This window comes from Eupeodes corollae, chromosome 1 (assembly GCF_945859685.1).
Source record: "Eupeodes corollae chromosome 1, idEupCoro1.1, whole genome shotgun sequence".
In the NCBI taxonomy this organism is placed as follows: Eukaryota; Metazoa; Arthropoda; class Insecta; order Diptera; family Syrphidae; genus Eupeodes; species Eupeodes corollae.
Window position 1 is genome coordinate 15,099,637 of NC_079147.1, and position 25,864 is coordinate 15,125,500.

General features: G+C 36.2%; 1 non-coding gene across 1 annotated transcript; it reads right to left on the bottom strand.

Annotated features, from left to right (window-relative positions):
• Positions 1–24,504: 24,504 nt before the first annotated feature.
• Trnaq-uug (transfer RNA glutamine (anticodon UUG)) lies at positions 24,505–24,576 on the bottom strand. Its single transcript has one exon. It is a non-coding gene; the product is annotated as a tRNA-Gln (tRNA).
• Positions 24,577–25,864: the final 1,288 nt, after the last annotated feature.

A 25,864-nucleotide genomic window follows, 5' to 3' on the forward strand; every position in this document is an offset into this window, starting at 1 on the left:
AAACGATTCTAACAATTACGACACCTGTTGACTAGATTTAGTAAATATTCAAACTTCCAAATGTTTCATATAAGCTATCATTTAATAGCATAACCACCACATGTAGGAAAGTTAAAAGGAAAAGTTCCGATGATACCGTCAGATTCTACCATATCCTTTAGAAGGTTACAGTCTCCAATTCGTTTAGTTTTTGTCATATCTATATTAATAAGCCTCAGGGCCAAACAATGTCCATGTGTCGTTTAGATTTGGAATATCTATGTTTACCTCATGGACAGCTATATGTTGGATGTTCACGTGTGGAAATCCCGTCAAACCTATAGGTGTTAGCGGAAGACAGGTTAATTAAAAATATTGTGAAAAATTGAAATTAATTCAAAATAATAAATATTTTGAGTGTTGGTAGAGCTTCCTTGCAGGTTTATTCTTTTTGTTGCTACATGAATATGCATCAAGTGAGCTTTAAACTGACCAGCTTTGGGAGCGAAACGTCTTTGGTAATTTATTTCTAAAAACCTTCCTTTCCTTCTTCAGATGACGACGAGAAAGAGCATTATGAAGGATTTGTGGTCAGTTCATATTTTCGAACATGTGTGAAAAGCTATTTGATATGATGAGTTTGAAGCAATAAAAAAGTCATCAATATTATGGAAAATAAAAATCCAGGCCTCTCGTGGCTTCGTAGACGAATCGCTGAAAGATTTGCGTAGCATTGTAAGAGCAAACATCATCATCATAAATTTAAAAATCCGCAAAGGATTAATGATAGCTATTTTTCGAATGTCATCTGCTTTTTGGCTCCTCTAGCCCTAAACGAGAGCTCCATAAACTATGGCTTCGAATCCATTAAAATTCGAGTCTATAAAAAAGATGAGGTTAACGCGGAAAGCAGGCCTCCAAAAACAACCGAATGCGAACTAGCGGTTGGTGGGCCTGGGACGACGTCTTCTCTCCTAACAGAGGGTGACGATACACCCATGCCCTCTCCAATCGCGACTCCACCCTCTTCAAAATTCGTAGACAGTCCATCCTTAATGGAGACTGAGAACAACCTTAACATGATCCTTCTAAGCGAGGACGAACTCTTATGTTCATCCTCAGACTCACAGGATCAAAACAAAACCGTATTGGAGGTTGATCTGCCTAATTAAAGTCAAAATGCTGCAGTTAGTACAGATTAATCTACAACACTACATAAAGGCCTCGGCCTCACTTCTTCTCCATCTGCCAAGAAACGGGGAAGACACTGTCCTGATCTAAGAGCCATGGATTGTGGCATCCGTTGTTCAAGGACTTAGGACTTCTGGGTACTACACACTGTGTGTGACAGATAAAAGTGAACTAGTGAAACGTAGCATTAATGTATTTTTACTCCATCATATCAGTGAAAAAGATACTAGGCTAGGCTAGGCTAGGCTGAAAACAACCAAAGGAAGTTTCTGGTTAAAGTCAGCGTATCTTGGCCATGACCACCTTGGCCCTCTCCCTGGAAAAAACTGGAGGAATTCGTCGCTTAAGCGGAAAGGCAAAGGATCCGCCTAATTATTGGGAGCGATGCTAACGCTCATCATACTGTATGGGGCAGTACGAATATCAACGACAGAGGTGAGTCTCTTTTTGATTATATTCTTGGTACTAACCTTCATAACTAAAACTCGACAAAAAGTCTTGGACATAACTCTTGCCTCAGATACTATACAACATATGATCTTGGACTAAAAAGTATCCACAGAACACTCGTTCTCTGATCATAGATATATCCAGTTCAATATAAATGTGAATGATAACCCGAGTTCATTGAATCTTCGAAACTATCGGAAAACTGACTGGTCTTCATACAGGAACTCATTACAGAGTTTACTAGAACCTGGAACATCAAGTCCTTCCTCTAACGCTAATGAACTTGACAACAAAGTCATTGACCTTACCTCAGCTGGGAACAGATGGCTAGAAATTGTTTGTCCACTTATACACATAAGAGGAAAGAGGAAACCACAATGGTGGGCCTTAGAGCTTGACTCGCTCAGGAAGGAATGCAGGAAACTTTTCAACCGGGCCAAAGACGCAAGACTAGCCTCTCATTGGGACTCCTACAAAGAATCCCTAAGAATCTACAAGAAGGCACTAAGGAAATCCAAGCGATCTTCTTGGCGATCCTTCTGTGGCACGATAGAAGAAACTTCTGAAGCCTCTAGGTTACGGAAAATTCTTTCAACTAATCCAGCTATGCCAAGCTGCTTGAAAAATACAGACGGCTTCTGGACAAATTCAAGTAATGAATCGCTAAACTTACTATTGGACACTCACTTTCCTGGTAGTTCTCTTACCGAAACTTGCAACAGTTATATACGTTAAAGTTCAAATACAACATATCCACAAGGTCTGATCACAAGGGATAAGCTACAATGGGCTCTCAACAGCTTCAAACCATTTAAAGCTGCAGGAATAGATGGAATAATACCAGCCTAATTACAAAAGACTTCTGATATAATTGCACCAATCCTTGAGGCAATTTTTATCAGCTGTCTTTACCTGGTCCACGTTCCCTTCGGCATTAAGAGAAGTTAAAGTTGTTTTTATACCTAAAGCAGGCTCCCAAGTCAATCCTAAAGATCTATGACCTTTAAGTCTATCATCATTCCTTCTTAAGACCTTGGAAAGATTGATTGGCATCCATTTAAGGGCACGTATCGATACAAGACTTCTGTCTTCGTCTCAACATGCCTACTGGAAAGGTAAACCGGTGGAAACAGCGTTACACAACATAGAACACACTGTTGAATATTCCTTCCATCACAAAGAGTTCACTATGGTTGCTTTCCCTGACATCGAAGGCGCATTAAACTTGTTGTTAAACCACACAAAACCGTAATAAATTGAGCTTACAACCCAGAATAACGCATTGGCTATACGGTAATAAGACAGATTTTAATGTACGGTGTGGCATCATGGTGGACTGCTTTATAGAAAGTTATAAAGTTATGGACGAGGAAGAGGAGGATACAGTTCCTTACCTTCTCTGTATTGGCCCTGTTCTGGCTCGAAATCCCAAGAATTTCCTAGCAGAATTCTTCTTTAACGATCTAAGTCATATTGGTATAATCAGCCTATCACATTTCGTAAGGGACTCAAGCTGGTTCCATTGAGCTTAGGAGGAAACGTCAAGATTCATGTGGTATCACAATGGGCCATTAAACTGGCCTAAGTGTGTCCGTTTCCATCTTGGACAGCCACTATAACCCAACCTAACCTAGATCTCTAAAGTTGAAAGCGGTCTTTTCCTTTAGATGATAAGCGAAATCTTCAATGGAAGGCATGTGATAGCGTTCTGAGATGGTGTCAGCATTGAGTCGTCTATAGTAACTACAAGGTCACCAGTCGGCATTTTTCTACTTAACTATCTGATCTTTGAAGGTCGAGAAATCCCGAATAAATAATTATTTTATCTCCAAAACAATTTTTCGCAACAAAAAGAAACGTCTTAAACATCTGGTAAAATTTTGAAAAAAATCAAATTGACAGTTTTTTTATAAAAAATAAAAAACTTCAAAAAAATTTAAAAAAGATCGTAAAAATTGATTTTTGACTCAAATACCTTTTCAAAAATTTGAAATTATGGCTTCCAGCTAATTTTAACTAATAAAAAATATTGTTTTCAATATTCTGAAAATTGTTGAGAAAAATGTCATTGACATTTAAAAAAAAAAAAATAAAAACCTAAACCAAAGAATTAATTAAAGTTGGTAAGAATTTACTTTCGACTAAAATATCTTTTCGAAACTTTAAGATATTGACTTTAAACTACTTGACTTTTAAAAAACTATTGTTGTCAATATTCAGTAAAATTTTTAGAAAAATCTAATTGTCAGTTTTTTTTACAAAAAATCAATTTATAAAAAATTTAGAAATGCTACTAAAATTGGTCAAAATTTGTTTTCGACTAACAATCTACTTAGCGAAACTAGATTTTCAAACTTAACTATTTCTTTATATGAAAAATATTGTTGGTAATTTTAATATTTTTAAGAATAATTCAACTGACAACTTTTTTAACTCAACGCGAAATCCTACAAACTTTTAAGCAAGATAAATCGACAGACAGGATGGGAAGTTATCAGTGTGGGTCGCATCCCAGGCTCTTTTTAAATTGCAGTTTTGAGCTGTTCAAGAGATAAACCTTTGGATTTGGAGAACATAGGAAATCCGGTTGTTTGAATGCGTTACATCATGATTGGATTTAGCCACTTGGTTCGTATTAATAATGTCTTCAAATTGCTTCAATAAATTGTAAATGAAGGACACTGAATGTATTGGTTAAACATATGCCCGCACTTAATAAAATTGTGGAAACAAAACTTCAAGACTTGTTTTTCGATTGATTAGTTTGCTGTTTTTAATGTCAATTAAAACATCGATATATGACAGGGAATGAGATCCAATGATCGGCTCGATGACTTGAGTAATGTCAAAAGACTGGGAAAAGTGTCTGCGAAGATCAAGATTAAGTGACATCAATCGTCCGCTGTAAGTTGAAATTTCAGTGCAAAAGCGGTTGGAAGATGACTTAAAGTGTCGTGGACAGACTAGGCAAGCTAGTTTTCCATCTAAAACTGACAACGTTTTTGACACTTTCTTGTATATTTGCCATATCTCTTTAGATCCCGAACTTTTCTTGAAGGGATACTTTGAGCGGTAAGAACTTCTTCGACTTCTAGAAACTGTTGAATTTGCTTTTGGAGATATCAATTTCCTTATACTTTCAAAGAAAATTGGTGATTTAAAATTACGAAACAACGAATAAAATATGGAAACATGATTGTGAAACTGTCATTAAGTGTTTGATATTTTTGAACAGAATTCGAACGAACAAAACTGTCATACAAAAAATACTCCAAACTTCACACATTTGATGAAAAATATCAGTTAACTACACTTAACTATTTCTGTTTTTCGTTTATCTTGAGGTCAGGCAGCATCTCGTTATAAAGAATAGAAGTATGCAACGAATCAGCATTTGACATATGACATATCTCTAATTCTGAATCCATATAATGTAATTATTTTAATTTATTTATTTTTAACATTTAACCCCGATATTGTTTTAACATTAAATTTTAAAATTGAAATTATTAATTGAGTAACAATTTATACTCTCAACATCTTAATGGTTAATAATAACAAAAGATTGTCAACCTTCCTTCATGTTATTTTCATTCCATTGCTTTATAACGTTAACAAGCTCTCTTATTAAAGGCGAATTAATACCACATTTCATCGCCATCGTCATCGTCAACAGTATTATCTTTCCATTATCAACATATTTTTCAGTGATCCTCATCAAAATTCCAAACTTGATTCATGGCATTCAAATTGTGTCCTAATGTAAATTTCTTTATTTTTGCAAATTTGCCGCTCTTTTGTCAAGAAGTATTTTAGGTCGTATAAACATTTAGGCAACTTACCAAGTTGATGGGGCACGGGGTGAAAAAACAATACGGAGATCATCAAACGAAACCCTTTCGGGAATGTCTAACAAGGCACATGGCACGCTCTGAACATAATACCCGTGTAAAATAAAATGCAGCAGTGGCAGTTTCAGACGCAGAAGCAGACGTAGAGATATCTATACGCAGCCGCTGTCGAAGTCGTAGTCGAAGTCGATGTATGTCGGCCCCAAAAGAGGAAGCCAAAAGCGATTTACGAAAATTAAAAAAGAAACTGTCAAATTGATAAATGGCTATGGCCTATAAATAAAAATGCAAAAAGGGATTTCCCGATGGATTTCTTCCGATCCACAAAAATGATGATGCTCAACTCATAGAAAGTTCGAAATGGTTTTGGTGTGCTTCTATAGTGGCCAAAGAAATCAGCCTCCACCACTACAATAAAAAAAAGGCATCCTAAACGGCAGCAACAGAGACAAGATCAGAAATGGAAATCTGCGCGCATTTCACTAATTGGCTCAAATAAATGGAATCGAGCAGCATCGAATTCCCAAGAAGCTAAAAGCACAAAGCATAGTTATCACATTCATATCGTGTTTCACAGGAATTAAAATCCAATTACGACTTTCTTGCCATTAAGACCGGTGAATCCATAATCCAATTAATCGAACAATTCACTTAATCATCGCGTTTGAGTTCGAGTACCTACCTTACCTTGCCTAAGCCTATTGCTTTCCTAAAGAGATGTTGCTTGGCGTTGGCACTAACTAACTGCGGTGCGGTGCGGCACGATATCACTAACCAGCATCATATTTCATTGCAACTATTCACGTAGGCTTATGCACTGAATCCGGACATAACCTGGAGCTGTAATACACCTCTCATCAGCATCAGCATCATCTGAAATGCAGACCAGTGGCATCTTGTTTCACCTTAAATCGTGCGGTCCAGCCTTGAATTGACTTCGTTTAGCCGCACCGAGCGCTCAGCTCAGCTCAGCTCTGAAGCCTTTACCTTGGATTGCGAGCGAAACGAAAGATCACTTAGGTTTCATAAATCAGGTGCCCACTGACAGATATCATTAAATATAATTGCTGCATATCATAATTTGCGATTTGCAATTATAAATGACACAACATACATGGGAAACACAAGCCAGAGCCACGACTTCAATCGGAATGTTCAATTGGCTCAGAGCAGAGGTTTGGACACTGGGCAGTCTTCATTCAACCAACGCGACGTCTGAGCATGCGAAAGTTTCTGAGGAAAACAGGAAAAAAATAGTACGTTGGGAAGATGCGTGGAAAGTGGGATGGGATGCGATGCGTTGCGATGGACGCACTGGACGGACAGGTGACATTAAGTTCAACGCCAATTAGGGATAACAGATTGAGAAAGTTGTAACAATTGTTGATACAACACGCAGATAGCTTGAGAGCTTGTGAAGGTTATCTTGTTTGATACTCGCACGCACGCAGCAACTTATCGTAACAAATTTTCCCGAACGTAATATTGAAATTGAAGCTGCCAACAAAATACTGCGGATTGAAACAGCGAAAAAACTTTTATTGTAGGATTGAACTTGATAGATTCGAAATAGATTTTAAAAAGGATCTTTCACTTAGCGCTTACTTAAATTTTAAATATATCCTAGTGCGTGTGAAAAATAATGTACTTATTTAACTCGTTTGAGAGGTTTATCAACGAAATATTTTTCTGGATAAAGCATGCTCGTAATATCGTGCAAAGTACCGTTGGGACTACACGGCATCTGGTGGTAGCATATAGCCTTGACTTTGGCGCATAAAAATACTGATTTTGACCGATTTCATCAGTAATATTGGTTTTGGAGCAACTTCGCCAAATGAAATCAATTGACTAGAATTTTCTTGCACTCTCATTAAATATAAACAGCGGTGATATTTTCAGAAAATCATTCCGACGTTCAGTGTTGGTTGCTCGTTAAATGAGCCACTGGACTTAAATTTACCCACCATCACTCAGAATAGTCACCTCGGTGAAAAGATGACTTGGTGTTTCCCTCATTTACTACTAAACCCATCTTCTTCGCTTCAATATCATCTGCGTTTCCGAGTAATAGAATGGACCTTTGGAAGATTGTGCCTCTAGTGTTGACGGTTGAGTTTTGCACAATTCTTTCTTGAACGATGTTGAAGAAGTCGCATGCAGTGTACAACCTTTTTTGACTTCAAATACATCGGTGAGATCTTTTCCAACCTTGATAGAGCAACGTGCATTCTCCATGGTCAAAATTAGATGCTGTCATACGCGTATTAAAGAGAGGGTGGGTATTGATTTGAAGTTCCTGGGTTTTTCCAAAGATCTGCCGTAGTGTGAATATTTGGTCGATAGTTTACTTTCCCGGTCTGAAGCCGCACTGATAAGGACCAATCAGGTTGTTGACGAAAGGCTTCAAACGTTCACATTATACGGCAGAGAGGATCTTATACGCAATGTTAAGGAGACTGATGCCTCTGTAGTTGGTGCAATTTAGAGGATCTCCTTTCTTACGTATCGGGCATGCTTTCTTCCGACCATATTTTGCAGATGAGTTGGTGCATGTTCCCTGCCAAGTCATCGCCTTCTGCTTTGAAAAGTTTGGCAGCGATGCTGTAGCTCCAGCTGTTTTTTTTTACTTAAGTTAAGATATAGCTATCTTCACTTCGTCAAGGTCGGGTAGGCGAAATTGTTGATCTGCGTCGCCTAGTTTGACTGGTTCTATCTCCCTTACAGCGGAATTTGTTTCGTCATCGCCGTTATATAATTTGGAGAAGTGGTCTTTCCATATTTTCAGCACCGACTGTGGTTCTACTACGATGTTCCCCTGATCGCCTTTACAGGTTTCGGTCCGTGGCTGGTACCCTTGAGAGTTTTTTTACCTTTTGTTAAAATTTACGAACCTCATTCCTGTTGTGACATCCCTCTATCACCTCGATCGCTCATGCTCTCTTTTTTTTCCATCTAAGAAGCCGGTGTTCCTCTCTCCTCTACTGCTCGTAGAGCTCGCGATCAGCTGTGGTCGCCGTTTTGTACGCCTGCTTTTTCGCTGCGTGCGTTTGCCGGCATTCGTCGTCAAACCAGGGGTTTCGTTGTGGTGGCTGTGTGGAACCTAGCACTTCAGAGGCGGCATCTCTGATGACTGCAAGGCAATGTTGCCACTGGTTTTCAATGCTTAATGCAGGCAGCATAGGACTCCTTAAGAGGTTATTAGAGACTCGATCGGAAAAGGACATGGCAGTCTGTTGCTATTGAAGCCGTCTAACATCGAGTCTTCTCACAGTACTTCCTTGTTTTGGCTTGGATCGGGATATCCGTAGACGTACCTTGGCTACAACGAGGTAATGGTCCGAGTCAATGTTGGCCATTCGGAATGTTCGGATATACTGTATACTGGAGAAGTGTATGTCGTGCGTCGATCGCAATGTGGTCAAACTGGTTGACGGTTGATTGATCAAGAGATTTGCATGTCCCCTTGTGGATATTGAGATGTGTGAACTGCGTACTAGCTACCAGAACGTCTCGCCCCGCAGCGAAATCGACCAGCCTGAATCCGTTGTCGGAGGTGGTGTCGTGCAGGCTGTATCTACCGATTATGCCACCAAAGATGTCTTCTTTTCCTAGCTTGGCATTAAAATCTCCTAAGACAATTTTAATGTCATAGCCAGGGCACTGCTCATATGTCTTGTCCAAGAGCTCGAAGAACATATCTTTGGTGTCTTCATATTTCTCCTCTGTTGGGGCATGCGCGCATATGAGGCTTATGTTGGCGAATTTAGCCTTGATGCGGATTGTCGTGATGCACTCGCTCACACTGTTGAAAGTCAAGACTTTTTGCCTGAGTCTGGTTCTAACAACAAATCCACACCCAAATAGGCGCTGTCTTTGTTCTCGGTAGCAGTCGCCGTAGTATATATAATATTCTTTTAGTTTGCGTTTGCCTGGTCCGGTTCATCTCATCGCACTTCTTGGATGGCGGTTATATCTACCTTGCAGCAGTTTAGAGCTTCCGCTAATTGTTCGTGGTCTGTTAAGGGACCTAACAGATCCGAAGTTCGTTGTCCTTATTTCTTTTGCGTGGGTTGTCAACAGTGAATAAGTCCGTATCCGAGGCTTGTTGGTGCTTCGCAACTTTGAAGTTTTTACGTGGCCGGAAACAACCCGACGGTACAACCCCCAACCTGGAAGGCCAGAACCTAAGTATAACTCCAAGGATGGGTAGCCGGATAAAACCTCTCCTTATAGGCCATGGGCTCCGAATATGTCAAAGAAGCCATAAGTAGTTCAACCTTACTGGAACTGTAGACGCCACCGTTGATTCCATCTCGAGAATTCGTCCGTTGTCGACTGGATAAGTAGAGGTGCCTTAGTGGAAACACATCTCCCTCTTCTTTCGTTTACTGCCCCCAACAACTTTCCACTTTCTTCAGTTGATGTACTAGGCACCCGATGTTCACCGCGGGGAGGTGTGAGAAGGAGTTGATAGACACTAGACAGAGTTGGGTTTTGAGAAAAAAAACCTGTGGACGCTTGTGTCCTCTTGAATGCACATGTCTACCATTTGAACATGGATAAACATACATCAAAAGTCGAACGTAATTATTCCTTTATGCTACACTTCTAAAAAAAAAGCCCTAAGCAGTGGACTGAAAATAGACAAGCTGGGATCGATTGGATTAAAGGTTTCATGAAAAGACACACCAATATTTCGCTGCAAAAGCCTGATGAATTTCACTCCCGACCAAATACTGAACTTAGATGAAACATTCCCTACTACAGTGGTACGATAGTATGTTTACGGGAGTACCAATCGGTAGTGTAAGTTATGTTAACAGCGCCACTAGTGGTTGGATGACGGGAGTGCTTTTTATTTAAGTTCTTGAAAACATCCAAAAAAAAGAAGGTGCACAAAGAACGCAATGATCTTACTTTTGATGGATAGTTATAAAAGCCATTGCACAATAGAAGCAATCAAGTTTTGCCGAGAAAATGGTTACTTTTCCTGCTGAAGTTTTTTGTAGCTAAAAATGACTGGCTAGGCTACTAAATAATCCCGGAAGAAGGGAAAATCACGTATTTTAGCAGAGACACCAAAAAAGAAATGAGTTTGAGAATTCCTGCATGAAACGTCAAGATCAAAAGAAACCACTATTGCACAGCTTTAATAGTGCTTCGATTTTTCTAAATTTCAGACTGGTTAATTATCATTATTATTTAAGTCATTTTTGTGAACTTAGTTGATTATTTAAGTTTTTGGCTTCTTTATCAAAGAAAAAAAAATAGTTATTTCATAAAAAAAACTTATTAAACAATACAAAAAACTATTGGATAAACTACCGTTTATAAGTGCCCCAGCCTAGTTCAAAGCTGCTCCACATGGGGGACACATTTAAACATAATTACTTGCTGCATTTTAAAAATGATAATAAATCGAGATCGTTTTAAAAATAACTATTTTATAGACTCAAACTTGTGTTTATATCCATTTCTATTAGTTCAATTATGTTAGGAGTCAATAGCTTGAAAACAGAGGTTTTTATGATGTTTGTGTGCCCCTCTCCCAATTGGCCACTGAGATATTGTAATTTAACACTTCTATTCTAGATTTTACGCTAAAAATAACATGGGGCAATATAAGTGTGTCTCAGGTAAATCAACAACCGATCCGATTTTACTCTTTGGCTATTCAACTTACCATTTATTTATAGACCTTAAGACTGCCTACGATATCATAGCCAGGGTAGAACTATACAAACTATGAGAGAATTCGGCATCTTAAGCAAATTGACACGACTATGAAGGTTGACCATGAACAATTTAACAAGCCAAGTTAAAACAATCGGATTGCTATCTAGCCCAATCAACATCAGCAATGGACTCCAACAAGGGGATAGCTTGGGCTGCCTCCATTTAAACCTGGGCTTGGAGAAAGCAGGCCGTGACTCTGGAACGTCAACAAGAGAGACCATCGTCACCAAATTCAACCAGATACCGGTTTACGCAAACTGCATCGACATTATGGGGAAAACCGGTACACGATTTCTTCACCCAGGTCGAGCAAACGCCACAAAATTTGAAGCTGCATTTTTGGAGCAAAAACAAAGTAAATTGAGGCGTTCGACTACTAGAAGGTAGCGGAACAAAAATTTGATGTAGTACAATCCTTCAAATACCTTGAGTCAATAGTTACAGCCGAAAACAAAACAGAAGAAGACAAACAGGGGCGTTTGCTCAAAGCCAATTGAACCTACTTCAGTCTGACAAAGCCTTTTAAATCCAGAAACCTTACTTTAACCTTGTAGCTTCTTCTGTACTGGACGTTGGGTTTGCCAGTATACCCACATATATAAATGGCACTTTGAACACTTAGGTGCGTTCGAGCTGACACTACCTCGAAGCTGACACCTAGCTCGTATGAGTGAAGAATAGATTTTGGAAAATCCTTTGAATTACATTTTATGGTAGGCAACATCGTGGCAGACCATGACATTTGGAGCATTCCAGGATTCCCAAAGCCTTGAGGTGCGCAGCTAGATAGCATCGGCTAGCGATCGAGATAAATGGATAGACTTGTTGTATGAGGTCAGGACCGGATCCCCATTATCCAGCCGATGATGATGATGATAATACTTATTTTAAAGTTCACATGAAAGATAAGTTATATGTTAATGTTCTATAATGGATTCAAGACGAAGTTATTGTTTTCTGTTTTTAATCCAAGTTTAGAATTTCTAGTTTTATCTTGCCAAATCGGATTTATAAGCTTAGGTTTTGCTTTCGATAATGCCTCCAAGTAACTGATGGACTGAAGAAAGTTATTTCAATGTCACGTTTACATCAAAAATTTAAACAAAACTCTGATCTGCTCATTTTTTTCTTAGTTCAGTTGTTTCGTTGATGGTCTTGTAGTTCAGCTTTTCATTTACTATTCAGCAATTCTCAATTTGCAATTCCTTCCTCCTCCCCCTAGACTTCACTTCGTTCTCTTCACTTTGCAACTTCCCTAATATGAACGATCTATGTCAGTTTTCATATTGATTGATAGCTGGAACGCTGAAGGTCTCAAAGCATCTGATGCAGCTGCATCAACATCAACATCAGCATCAGCTTTAGCTTCAGCAACTGTTTCTTTCTTATTATAAGCATCAATCCGATCGGACGTAAACCTCTTGACGAAAAGCAGACAGACAAATGACAATATTGAAATCTGTCTTCAATGGAATAAAACTTATGGCATGCCAAAAACCCACATAATACGATATTATATTCATCTTTCGCTCATCCATTGTAAGCGGCACGATTGTCAACCAACCAACTAACCAACTTTAAATTCGAAACAAAACTTTGACTTGGACTTCGACTTCGATGGCACTCGAATCCGAAGCATCAAGCTCCAGGCATTCAATCTTCCTCCACCTCCTTAAGAAGAGGCAATTATTTTTATTATATTGATATCCTTTCAATCGACGACGCGACGGACAACTCTCCTCCCAATTATCTTTGCATTCTATCCCCAAAAGAATAATTAGGTAGTTGATTGACATGCGGGATAAAACGACATACACTCGGAAGTCGGAATGCCATAGCAAATTATCGTATATAAAAGATTCATCCACAATAAAAATAAAGGACATGACCATGAGAAGGGGGATCAGCTTGAGACTGCAATGTGCAACACCCAGTGTCCGGCCAAGTATAAATGTTAAGGTACCCTATTGCATTGAAGCTGTTATGGAACGCGCACTTTAGGCTTTGGGAACCCGTTCCGCTCAGCTCATATATTCAGCCAATTACAATATGTTTAACTGCGCGATATCTTTTTATTAAATTGGATTCCGCGATGAAATCCATTGTCCATGTCACCGATTAATCCTTTTATCTTCTTTGTCACTTCTTTTATCCGTTGGTAGTTTTATTTTTTTTTATCTTGGACTCTTTCTTTTGTTTTCTGTTTTGTTGCCAATAATTGTAGATTCAACTTCATTCACAAGAGTGGAAGCCAGAAGATGCCAGTTTGACATACGGATTGCAATTTTTAAAGCCCTTATGTACTAATTTAGCTTGATTAGATAATCAATGACTTAAAAGTTTATAAGAACTTTCTGAACATTCTAAGGTGAAAGAATTATATTTACCTCACTTGGCAGGCATGAATCAAAATAAGTCTTCCTATTATCAGAAGCCATAAGTGGGGTTAAGTATATTGGTCAGCTTGCGTCATCGTAGATTGTTGGAAGCTGCATTGCGCATTTCAAGTGTGTAAAGAAGTTGAACGGGCTAGCGATAAGGTGCGGATAAAGTTCATGTTTCGTCGTTACGAATAAATATCCTGGAGCTGTGAAACAAAGCGAATTTTAAATAAAAGAATAAATACAATTAATTCTCGAGAGAAGAAAGCTGCCATTTTAGTTCTACGAAAGGAGCGAAAAATTTAAGGCAAATAATAAGGAGATGCCTTAAGTTAATTGCAAACGGGATTAGAAAGCCAGAGCCAAAAAAAGCACCTACGAAAACCAAGAAAAACAAACCCAAGAGTAGACTCGAAGATTATTTTTGCCTAGAAGTCTTCAATCGAAATAAAAACGAACTACAGCTTCCAATAACTTTCAGAATTGTTCGTAGAAGACTTGTTGAAGCTATAATAAACGGGTTGCAAGAAGGGAAAAGAATATAGAGGCGCTATAAAAATTCGCCAACGATTATCTTGATTTTAATGGGGGAGAAGGAGGCAAAAAGTGGAAGAATGTTATGTGGACGGACCAAAACAATGATAAATTTGTTCGGAATTGATGGCAGACAAAGCGCGAAAAGACCTTAATCATAAATACACCCAAAAATGGTCATCATACTTTGGGATTGTTCGCCTTGTTATGGCGTTGGACCAATACATTTGATTAAGGGTAAAATGGATCAAAATACGTACGTTAATATCATGAAGGATACTATGCTGCCTTACGACGAGAACATGCCTTCAAAATGGGTTCTACAGCATCGGAGTGCCTATTGGAGTGACCATACCAATCACCTGGCTGAAATTCAATAAAACATTTGTGGAGAGATTCAAAAGAGCGTTGGAAACATTTAACAAAAAAGTGGCTGGTAAGCGACAAACGCTGATAACTTCCCATCCCATCTGCCGATTTGTCTTCTTTAAATCATTTTAGGTTTCGTCTTTTGTTAAAAAAGTTGTTAGTTGAATTATTCTAAAAAGATTAAAAACTACCAACAATATTTAGCATATGATGAAATAGTTTGATTTCAAAATCTGGTTTTGTTTATGAGATTTTAAGTCAAAAACCAATTTTTACTAATTTATGAAAAATTGACTGTTGGATTCTTAAAAAAAAGTAGATGTTGAAAAAAATATTTTCTATGAGAAACCATTAGTTTAAAGCCAACATTTTTAGTTTTTGAAAAAGATATTTTAGTCGAAAGTATATTTTTAACCAACTTTTAGTAATATTTTGCTAAGGATTTTATTATTTTAAAAAAAAATCTGTCAATTCGATTTTTCTCAAAATTTTACCGAATATTTAAAACAATATTTCTAATAAAATAAAATTAATTTGAAGCCAAAATCTCAAATCTAAGAAAAAAAAAACCATTTGAGTCAAAAATCAATTTTACAAACTATTAGTAGTTTTTATTTTTTGTCAAAAAACTCTCAATTAAATTTTTCTCAAATATTTGACGAATGCTGAAAACAGAACAAAAACACAAAATTTAACCAGATGTGGAAAACTTTATTCTTCGTTGCACCAAATTGTTTTGGAGTTAAAATCATTTTTGTTCGTAAAATTTTCTAGGTGTCCAATAATTTGTTTCCAGTTTTTTTTTGACTTATAAAAAACGCGTTACTTTGAAGTCTCAGAAAAATATATTTATTTGGTATCAGGTTAAAACATATAATATAAAATTTAATTTAAGTCTCTAGCGTTATAAGTTCGTGAGATATTTTGGGTCAACCAAAATTTAATTTTTTTTAAGTTGCCATATATCGACATCTGTATTTATTTAAGGTAAATGAAATAATCTAAATATAAGTTGTTGAAAATGTATGCAAGAACGTGCTTCAAAACTTCTTATCCAATTCTCATGCAGTTTTTTTTTAATGAAAGAGGATATTACGGAGCAGGTCTTAGGAATAAAAAAAGTCCGATAATTTTAGTCAATAATTTGTTATCTTTACATATAAAATCCAAAAATCACTGATCTCACGTTTCGATAGGAATTATGAATACCAAGTGCAATTTCCACCACCACGTTTTTGCTGTTCAGGAGAAAAAGTTTTATTGTTAGAAATTGCTGATCCACCGGAACCATTAAAAAGTCCTTTGAATCATCCTCATCGAGATTCTAAACATTTTCTAGATATGATTCGTGTTTACAATTTCGCTATACAAATGAGGTCATTCGGTGCCATTGAGAATTTATGACTACATTTTAAGTTCAGGCTAAAGTCTATCATTTAGCTGAATCTCAAACAACCCTGACGAACCGAAATTTTTGCAAATATAATTCATGGGTTATTAGGTGATCCAAGTACAATTTCGAATGTCGATAGCCCCAAATATTAACAGAGAATTATTATATGACTTGCAATATTTATTACATTGTCAGAATCCTTACGAGCGCAGCTTCAATAGTAGCTTTTGAAGCAATGCCATCAAATATAAAACATTTTCAAGTCATTATCAGAGCTGACCGTGCGCCATAGACGAAACATAGGGGTCGTTATAATGCACCTCAAGTTAATGATGTAGCCGTATTATTTGTTGGACAAGCATTTACAAAAAGGAGCATGAGTTAACACTTTTAAACGTGTAGAAACCAATAAGACGAATTAATAGCTAATGTTTACCCGGAAGCCGAAAGTCTCCCAAATTTCAGAGAAAACGGATGATTGGTTACGCGAACGCACCTAAAAACAATTCTGTTACAAGCATTAATAATGAAATTCTTTCAATGTTTCAGGCCCATCAACAAACTTTCTATTGATAATCTGATTGATGAAGATAATGCTATTGATATTCCAGTTGAATTTTTGAATTCTTTGAATACATTTCAGGACAGACATTACAAGACAGAAATATTGTTGGAGTTCATTTTTCGTTTATGCTTTTACGACTTGTGTGATTTGTAGAACTAAAAATGTTGACATTCCTCGGCGTTTCAAGGTTCCAGAACCTAAACCAAATCTGTTTTTTAAATTTTGAAAAATGCAGTGGCTCTTGACAGTTGCAAATAATTTTGATGCCCTCGTAACTTTTTTTTTTTAACAGGAGGAAATCTTTAAAAGACACTTGGCAGTATTCGATACCAAGTAATGTTTGACTCTTAACCACTAAAACCACCTCTTCATCAGGACCAATCTTGAAGGATCGACTTCCGATTTTTCTTTCTTAACTTTGTACAATCACTTTGGGGGAAGTTTAAACTTTTAATACTTTCCCATATCTTTTTTTTAGACCATAAGCTCATGAGGCTTGGTTCTTCTTAATCTTCGAACATGGTTTCTTATATTCAAGATGGACTCCATTTCAGAATTAGTATGACTTTGCAGTCTCTGGTTGTGCGATACAGCGTATTTTTTAACAACTTCTGTAACCATTTCTATTTGTAAGCCACGATGTAGATCGGTATTTCTTATGTACCAAGGTGCATTAACTATTCCACGAAGGACTTTGTTTTGCAATTTTTGGATGAATTCGGTATTTGTTTTCTTTGTACAGCCCCATAATTGGATTCCATAGGTCCAAACAGGCTTTAGTACTTGATTATACAGCATTATTTTGTTTTGGATTGATAAATCAGAGTTGTTACCAAGCAACCAGTACATTTTTCTATATTTCAAGTTTAGTTCTTCTCTTTTCTTTTTAATGTGCTCTTTCCACTTAAGCTTTGCATCCAAAGTCATTCCAAGGTATTTGGCCGTATTGGCGTAACGTACAGCTTGATTATTAATGATTATTGGAATATTGTTTATCTTTTTATTTGTAAAGTTTATATGTGAAGATTTTGTTTCATTGAGTTGGATACGCCATTTTTCGGTAGAAGCTCTCACTGTGTCGACCGCATTTTGTAGTTTTACTGCTGCCTTAGAGACACATTTGTCGGGTACCAAAAATGCGGTATCATCTGCAAAAGGTGCCATTATGGTGTGATTACCAACTGGAAAATTCCTTGTTTATATTAAATACAGGGTATGACCTACGACACTTCCTTGTGGTACACCAGCTTCTATTTTCTTCAATTCCGAGTATTCTTGATCGTACCTTACTCTAAACAATCGCTCTGAGATGTACGATTTTAATATTTCAAAGTACTGCCGGGGAAGATCGCTTTGCAGTTTGTACTCAAGTCCCTCATGCCAAACCTTGTCAAAAGCTTGAGCAACATCTAAGAAAATAGCTGAACATACTTGTTTTTCTTTTAATGCGTTTTCTATTACGTCCTAGTCTATCGTGGAATGTTTATTTCTAAAGCTAAACTGATGGTTTGGGATTAACCTTCTTTCTTCTATGATTTTGCTAAGTCTCTTCAGAAGCAGTTTTTCAAAAACTTTTGCCATAATTGGTATAAGCGATGTTTGTCTGTAAGCCGTCACTTCTGTAGGTGGTTTACCTTGCTTTGGTATGACAATTACTTCAGCAATTTTATAATGGTGCAGGATATACCGGTGCTTAAGGCATTCATTTATTATAAATTGGAGTTTTATGAAGGCTTTCAATGGCATTTCTTTCATAACCTGAGCAGTAACTAGATCGTAACCTGGTAATTTTTACTTGCGACATATAGGAACTATATGGCAAGTTTTGCATTCGTGCAAAATTTCGAACTCGAGATTTTAATCAAACATGATATTACGATGGTAGAGAAGCCGAAAAAAGTGGGTCCCGCGATTCCGTCCGGTCGGTTTTGTCTGTCTGTCCACGCTCCTACAGCCTAAACCATTGGGTCGATTGACTTCAAACTTGGAAGTTAAGGTTTTCAGCAGATTCGCGTCAGGCGTTTTTTTCATTTTTTTTTTAAGATCAAAACTAACAGTGGCCCCCATACAATTTTTTTGGTCAAAAAACGACAATTCGAATTTTCTCAAAAACAAACCGATAGATTTTTCTTAAATTTTCTCTAAAATTTTATTTTTAACTTGGCTTCTTTTTATAAGAAAAACATATTTTTGTATTGCTCAGGAATGGTACCGCTCATAGAACCGTTATTTTGTTTTTTAATTTTCTTAGCAACTTATGAATTGATTTCAATAATTTTTTTTCTGAATAAGCTCTTATGTTGCCTTAACAATATGTGATTATCAAAAGTGCAATTTTTAATTGTTTGAATTTTTAAAAAAACATTGAAATTTTTTTTTCAAAACTCAATATCTCAAAAACGGGTCAACATTTTTTTACAAAATTCAAATGTAAGACGTATATTTTTAATTTCTAAACAACTCCATACCAAAAATATTTTTAGAACAAAATTGAAAAATTTTATATACAAAAAATTAATTTAAAAAAAAACCGCTCTAACGATTTTTAAAAAAATAATTTGAAAAATCAACGGTTTTTTTATTTATAAAATGGCATTTGAATTTTTGAAGACAAACTTATTTTTCAGGTAAAATTTTAAATCTTAAAAAATTTTGTTTTTAATTATTTTTACTGTATTTAAAATTATTTTGACAAAATTTTAATTACATTCCTATCTTTTATCCAAATTAATGCATTTGGCTAATAATGTATTTTTATAACTATAACTATTGTAAATACCAACTATTGCCGTGTAGCGCCACTGCATCGGATTAACGAATATGATATGTTTAATCAACAATCTATTTTAAAGTGTCTATCAAGAAGTAATATCTTGGTACTTTTGTATACCTATATGATTTTAAAATATTATTCTTTTGCTTGCCTCCGCCTAAATAAAAGAATAAATACTTAGTACAAGTTATAGAAACGGGCCAGAAAGAGTATTTTCTATTAGAATCACTTTTTCAACGTATAGACATTATACCTACCTACTTATAAAGGTATTACGTACATACACCTTCTACAACTACTGCTTACGTATCACTTCATAACTAAAATCCAAAACGCCCGAGAGCCTGACTGTAAACAACACATGAATAGCAATTTATTCTACCTGTTTATATACTTGTTTCTTTTAAACTTTAACGAACAAAATAAAGTGAACTTAATAACTCCATGTTTGCGCTGAAAACTTATAGGAAATGAGAAATGGGATTGGATTGTATAAAATGAAATTTCAATGTAAAAAAGAAGAATGGTAACCCTGCAGTTATTTTTTTTAGCTTTTTCAAATTCAAAATGCGCTTTACGGCAACCCTGTAAGAGCTTTTTTGAGAAAGGTACTTATGCGTAGGAAAAGAGAGCGAACGAGATGCAGATATCCCTATCTTCCCTGTACTGCCAATTTTTATCGGACAGACTATAGTAAGAACCTTCCAATTACCAATAACATTCCTTCATTATCATCATAAACATAGCTTTATCTATCTAACCTGACTACCTAACTACACAACCAATAGAAGGCGATCGCTTTACAATTTAAACATTCATGGCATGCCTCTTTCTTATCTTATTTATTTTCCATCCTGGTTCTTCTCGTATGAAATTACAATAAAGCTATCTAAAGGAAAAAAGCTTTGAAGGAACAAGTTGAATCTATATGAATCGCATCGTAGCTTTATACATAATAGAAACCATTTTTCATATACAAAGATCGTACCCAAGTAAAAGTAGACTTATGAATGTAAATAACAACAGATTTGGTTAAAAGATCCTAAACAGCTGACGTAAGCATGCAAAAGTTTGTTTCATCCCCTTATTAGATACAATATTAAGCCATTTTGTTTGTTATATAATGTGCATTGATATAAATAAAACAAAAACAAATTCATGAACCTTCATATGGATGCTCTTTATGTGAAAACATATACAAGTGTAGACTTTTTGGGTGGAAAATTAATTATCTCCCTTATTCTGCTGGCTGCTTATGGGAATGGAAATAATATTTTTTTCTCGCTTCCGCTGAATTTCTCCACTTTTGATACTAACGCCAACGACTCGGTATCGGTATCTTGTCGTCCTAAAAGTTTCGGCTCATGAGAGTACTATGGTTTTCATATACAAAGATCGCGCGGATTTTTTTGAGACAAATCAAATGGCGTTTATATCTTTGAAGACAAACTTATTTTACAGGAATATTTTAAAATCTTATATAAGTACTTTCTTAAACATACTCTTAGCATACAGGAGCAAGTTCGTGCGACCCAGTCGTGCATTTTATTTATTTGGTAGTTGATGTAAACACATACTTTTTATTTCTTTAAGTCTTACAATTGGTATTTCACTTTCATCTATCTTATCAACAAACTGTAAGTTATTTTCAGCCGCATTTGATGTATGGCTTAAAAACATTCGCAAGATGTTCAGCGGAAAGGTTAGCTTTTTCTTTCGGGTTACCGATCCATTTACCATCTTGAGATTTCAAGGGTGAGTTTTGTGACTGCGGTCTTTTCAGGCGTTTGGCTACTTTCCATAGTGAAAAATCGGTTGAACCATTATCCGTTAAATTCCTTAGGAATAAACTGAGTGAATTATTTTAGAATTTGTAAATTTGTTTTTTAAGATTGTTGTTTATACGTTTAAACGTTGTTTTATCATCTGGAAATCTAGTATTTTGCCATTTTCTTCGAGCTCTTCTTTTCTCTATTAAGAACTCTCTTATATCTAAGGGATATTTATTTAATTTCATCTGGTCTTCTATTAGAAAATGTTGGAGTACTTTCTTCAGCGTTCTGTTGCACATTAGCAATAAATTGTTCCACTTCATGGTCAATTTGCTCGATTGTATCCATGGGAGATCTTAAATTTATAAAACTTAAAAGCCTTTCTCTAAAATCATTCCTCATTCATTTGTTTTCTTATTTACAAGCTTTGGATTACATTTTTCTAGTACTTCCGATTCACATAGTCATAGAATCACTGGAGTATGATCTAATGACAGGTCATAATTATCTTCGACACTAATATGATTTCGTATGATTCCTTTAGCCCTCGTAATGATGCCATTTAAACCAAATAATATTGTTCTAAAAATACTAGTAAAATATGGTAATAAATGCTTCGACTCGAAAATCTCCCTGACTGTATTTGACAATTTTTCATTCTTAATTCTGTTTTATTTTTCTAGGAAAAAAGATCAAATTTGTATGGCTAATTTGGCTAACTTTTTCATATCATGGCTTTTTGCTTCTATTTTCTTAAAGCCTTCTTCGAATATATGGAAATAACAACAAGAACAGAATATATTATTTTTGGAAAAATGCTGCGTTTCTACACTATTTCTAACACTTATAAACACTAAATACATGAAACGTTCCCAAAAACCTTTCAGAAACTTTCTGGAATTTTACACTCGTTCCAATAAAATAGTTAGATCATGTCTAGCTGGATAACAGTGTTCTAAAAGAATCGAATAACAAAAAATTGTCAATTTAACTCCTGAAATAAAAGGTTTTTCAATTAGGGCGGGTAGATGTTGAAATAAAATGGAATGGCGTTTGCTGTGTGGCACGTAACACCGTCCTGCTGGAACCACATGTCGGATTAATTTGGGACGTAAGAGATTAGTTATCATCATTACGTAGCGCTCGCTGTTGAAGGTTCCCGCCTCACTAACGTCGTTTTTAAAAAAGTACAGACTAATTACGCCGCACGCTGCCCAAAATCAACACCAGCTGGTAACGTTTTGAGGATGCATACCACCTGGTCAACCTCGCGTGGGTTAACACAGCCATTCATCCAAAAATGCATCCTAAAGATGATTTTTGGACCAAAATTGGGGTGCTCTTCTACACGATTCGAAGAACATTCAGCGAACAAACGGTGCGGCGTTGTCTATAGTCATGCCTCATAAACTTTGAGCTTCTGGGTAAATTGCATCTTGTACGGGTGTAGGCCTAAGTCCTAAAAGCAAAGTTCGCCTAGTTGAAGTCGAGTTTTTTTACTTACACTTTCACGGACCGCGGCGATGTTCTCGCCGGGCCTGTCTTGCGTTCCTTGGGCGTTGGCTGATTGTTTACTGAACCGGTCATCTCAAATTTGGCTTCCAATCCCTTAAGAGTCGACTGTGAAGGGCCACCACGTCAACTGTAAAATGGGCGCAATTCGCGCAACGTTTCCATTAACGTACACTCATTTTGATAATAAAGTTTTTTATTTGAACATTTTGTTCAATCGTGAAACTTGCAATTATGATTTGGCATAAACAACTGAACATTAAACAGAAAGATTTTACAGATGTCACCAACACAAAGGAGCCTACTTTGCGCTAAAATCTACCAATTGAAAAACATTTTAGTAAATATAAAGTTAAGATGTATTCACATTAAGTCATGTACTTTTGTGACCAGTTTTTACAGAACATTAGAGAACAATTTTTAGCGTTGCCCAAAAATTCCTCTTTATATTCAGCAGATCAGCGACCTTACTCTACCTAATACATCTTGGCATATTTAGCAAACAAATAGCGACAAGCTCTGCTATTCACCTCAAAGCTTCGTCGCACTCCGGAATTCTTAGGTATTTAGAATTAATTCCAAAGCACACAGACTACACCATCCCCCAACTGTATTTCGATAGAAATTTCCAGATTTCTATACCTACCAGATCTTTCTGATGGTTCACAAACAAAAGAAGAGAGGAAATGGTGGAGGTGTGTACTTCGAACGACTGAAATTGAGTCTCTCATTCCGACTTCCCAATCATTGCAGCGCTTTCCAAGCGGAACTTTTGGCGATAAAGGAAGTCTTGTTCTGGCTCAAAGGAAACGTGATATCAACATCTGATATCCGTATTTTCTCTGATAGCCAGGCCGCTATCAAATCTCTGGACTCTGTCTCTACAAACTCTATAACAGTCCATAACTGTCGATCACCTCTAATGGAGATAGCAACACTGGATTTAAAACGTTCAAGATGCATGCTCTCTCTAAGCAGATCGCATATAAGCTCGATAATAGGTGTCATAACCGGACACTGTCTAATAGGAAAGCATGTTACGAGACTAGGCGTATTCTCAACTGACTTATGCAGAAGCTATATGGACTAGGAAGAAGAGGAAACACTTCTTCATCTCCTCTGTACATGCCCTGCTTTGGCTTAAAAACGCAAGAATTACCTTGGAGAGTTCTTCTTTAACGATCTAAACGATCTAGATCATATCAGCATAACCCAGCCTGTCGCGTTTCGTAATGGACTCAAACTGCTTCCATTGAGCTTAGGAGGAAACCTTAAGATTCATGTGGTATCACAATAGGCCATTAAACTTGCCTAAGTGTGTGCGTTTCCATCTTGGACAGCCACTTTAACCTAACCTCACCTCAGTGCTTTGATTTAAAACTGGATCCGCCTTGGTTTCGTGGACGCAATGTTCCGGAAATGTTGTTTTTTTTTGTATTTTTAACTTGATATACTTTTATATCCATATGTATATTGAATATATTTCAGTTTTCAGAATATGTTTATTTTTAGACAAAGATCTATAAAAGTTCGGAAAATGTCATAGGATTTCTCATATACATTTATCAGAAAGCCAGATGTGCTTACTTCTGAATCATAACCATATTTAAAGTAAAGCTGAATTATGTTGTAATAAAGTTGACCCAGTTCACCTGCTTTCACGACGCGTCGTAGGTGTATTGTTTATGTGACCCATCAGCATGTTTACTTTAATGGGTTCGATGTTCTTATGCTTACATAGCTCAAAATATCTAGAATAAATACAAAAAATAACACATTATTGAGTGAAGTGAAACAATAACATGAAATAAAAGCTCATTTTAACAAAAAAAGACTCTTTTTCTTACTTTCATAATTATGTGTCGTTGGGAAGAAAACGAAACATTGCAAAATCAAAACTCATGAAATAATTATACAGTCTGCATTATTTAAAGACTAAACAGGTTAAAACGAAAGCTTTTTAAGGCATGAAACATTCTGCAAAAATGAATCCATAGGTTCTACCGAGATTTGAACTCGGATCGCTGGATTCAAAGTCCAGAGTGCTAACCATTACACCATAGAACCGTTATGATCGACTTTAGCTCGTGACAAACTCGATTAAATGTATATCTATATAAAACACATTTAAATATATGAAAAAGATATAAGATAGGTAATTTTTGTATATTTAAAATAAATTATGCATATCAATACCTAAACATTCTTGAACTAGTCTCTTCTATGGGAAACATAAACATGAATGTTTACGCATAGAAATGTTGTTTTAAATTTATTAAAAGTGCTTTTATTTAACCCAATAATTAATAAATATAAACCAAACCATTAAATTAACAAAATGGCTCAGTTATCTTGCAAATTAATAAGGAAAAGAGTTGATTTTTACATTTAACACATTTAATTTTTTGGTGTGGCCTATGATGGTAGCAAATTGGTGGCATTTACTTCAAATATAAATTTATTTTTTAAATTGGATCAAAAAGAGTAAATATTGTGTTGCTTTTTCTCATTTTTGTACAACACGAGAATTGTGTTAGTAAATATTTGATAGTAAAATACAAGGTATGAGTAAGATCAATTCAGGTTTCTGAAGCGAACTTTGTCGCTTACGTCGGGAATATGATTTTTTGAAAAAATTCTTGTATAAACAGTATGTTTAGTCGTTAAAGTCAAAAATTAAAAGAAATTGTAAATGCTTTTGCCAGTATTTAAATTCTAAGAGGAAATCCCTTGGTACACCTAGTTATATGACTTATAAAGGCATTGGAAGTAGTGATCTGAATAATATATGTACTATTTTGTCTAATGTCTAATTTCATATTAAACTCAGTTCACTCTGAAGTAAACAATGAAATCCCTGCTATAACGGATGTCGGTATCATATCTCTATCAGAAGAAGAAATTCTGTCGGCGCTTGGTAAATTGGATAATAGTCTTAGCGCTTATTTAGATTGCCAAATTCAACGCCAAATTATGCCATCTACGTGGAATCAGGATTATCGCCTCTTTACATTGAAAATCTAAAATCAAACTCCGACTATTTAATAAGAGTTATGAGAAGAAGCGGAAGAAGTCTTCATAAATCAATCATGGTAAGATTGTTGCAAACGAGGGCTTCACCATTCAAGGATTGGAACGAGTTAGCCCTAGCCCACGGAACTAATCTTCCCCTAAGTGAAACAAACGTTGATGAATGGCCGGTGCTTTTTGCTAATGTCATCGCTAAAATAGATGAACAAATTTACACCCAGCATCTATCTAGAGCAAATGAAACTACATCTAGAAATATGTATAAGAACCTAAATCACCAGTTACCCTCGGAAGCGAATTATTTCTCTACTGAATTTTCGGCCGA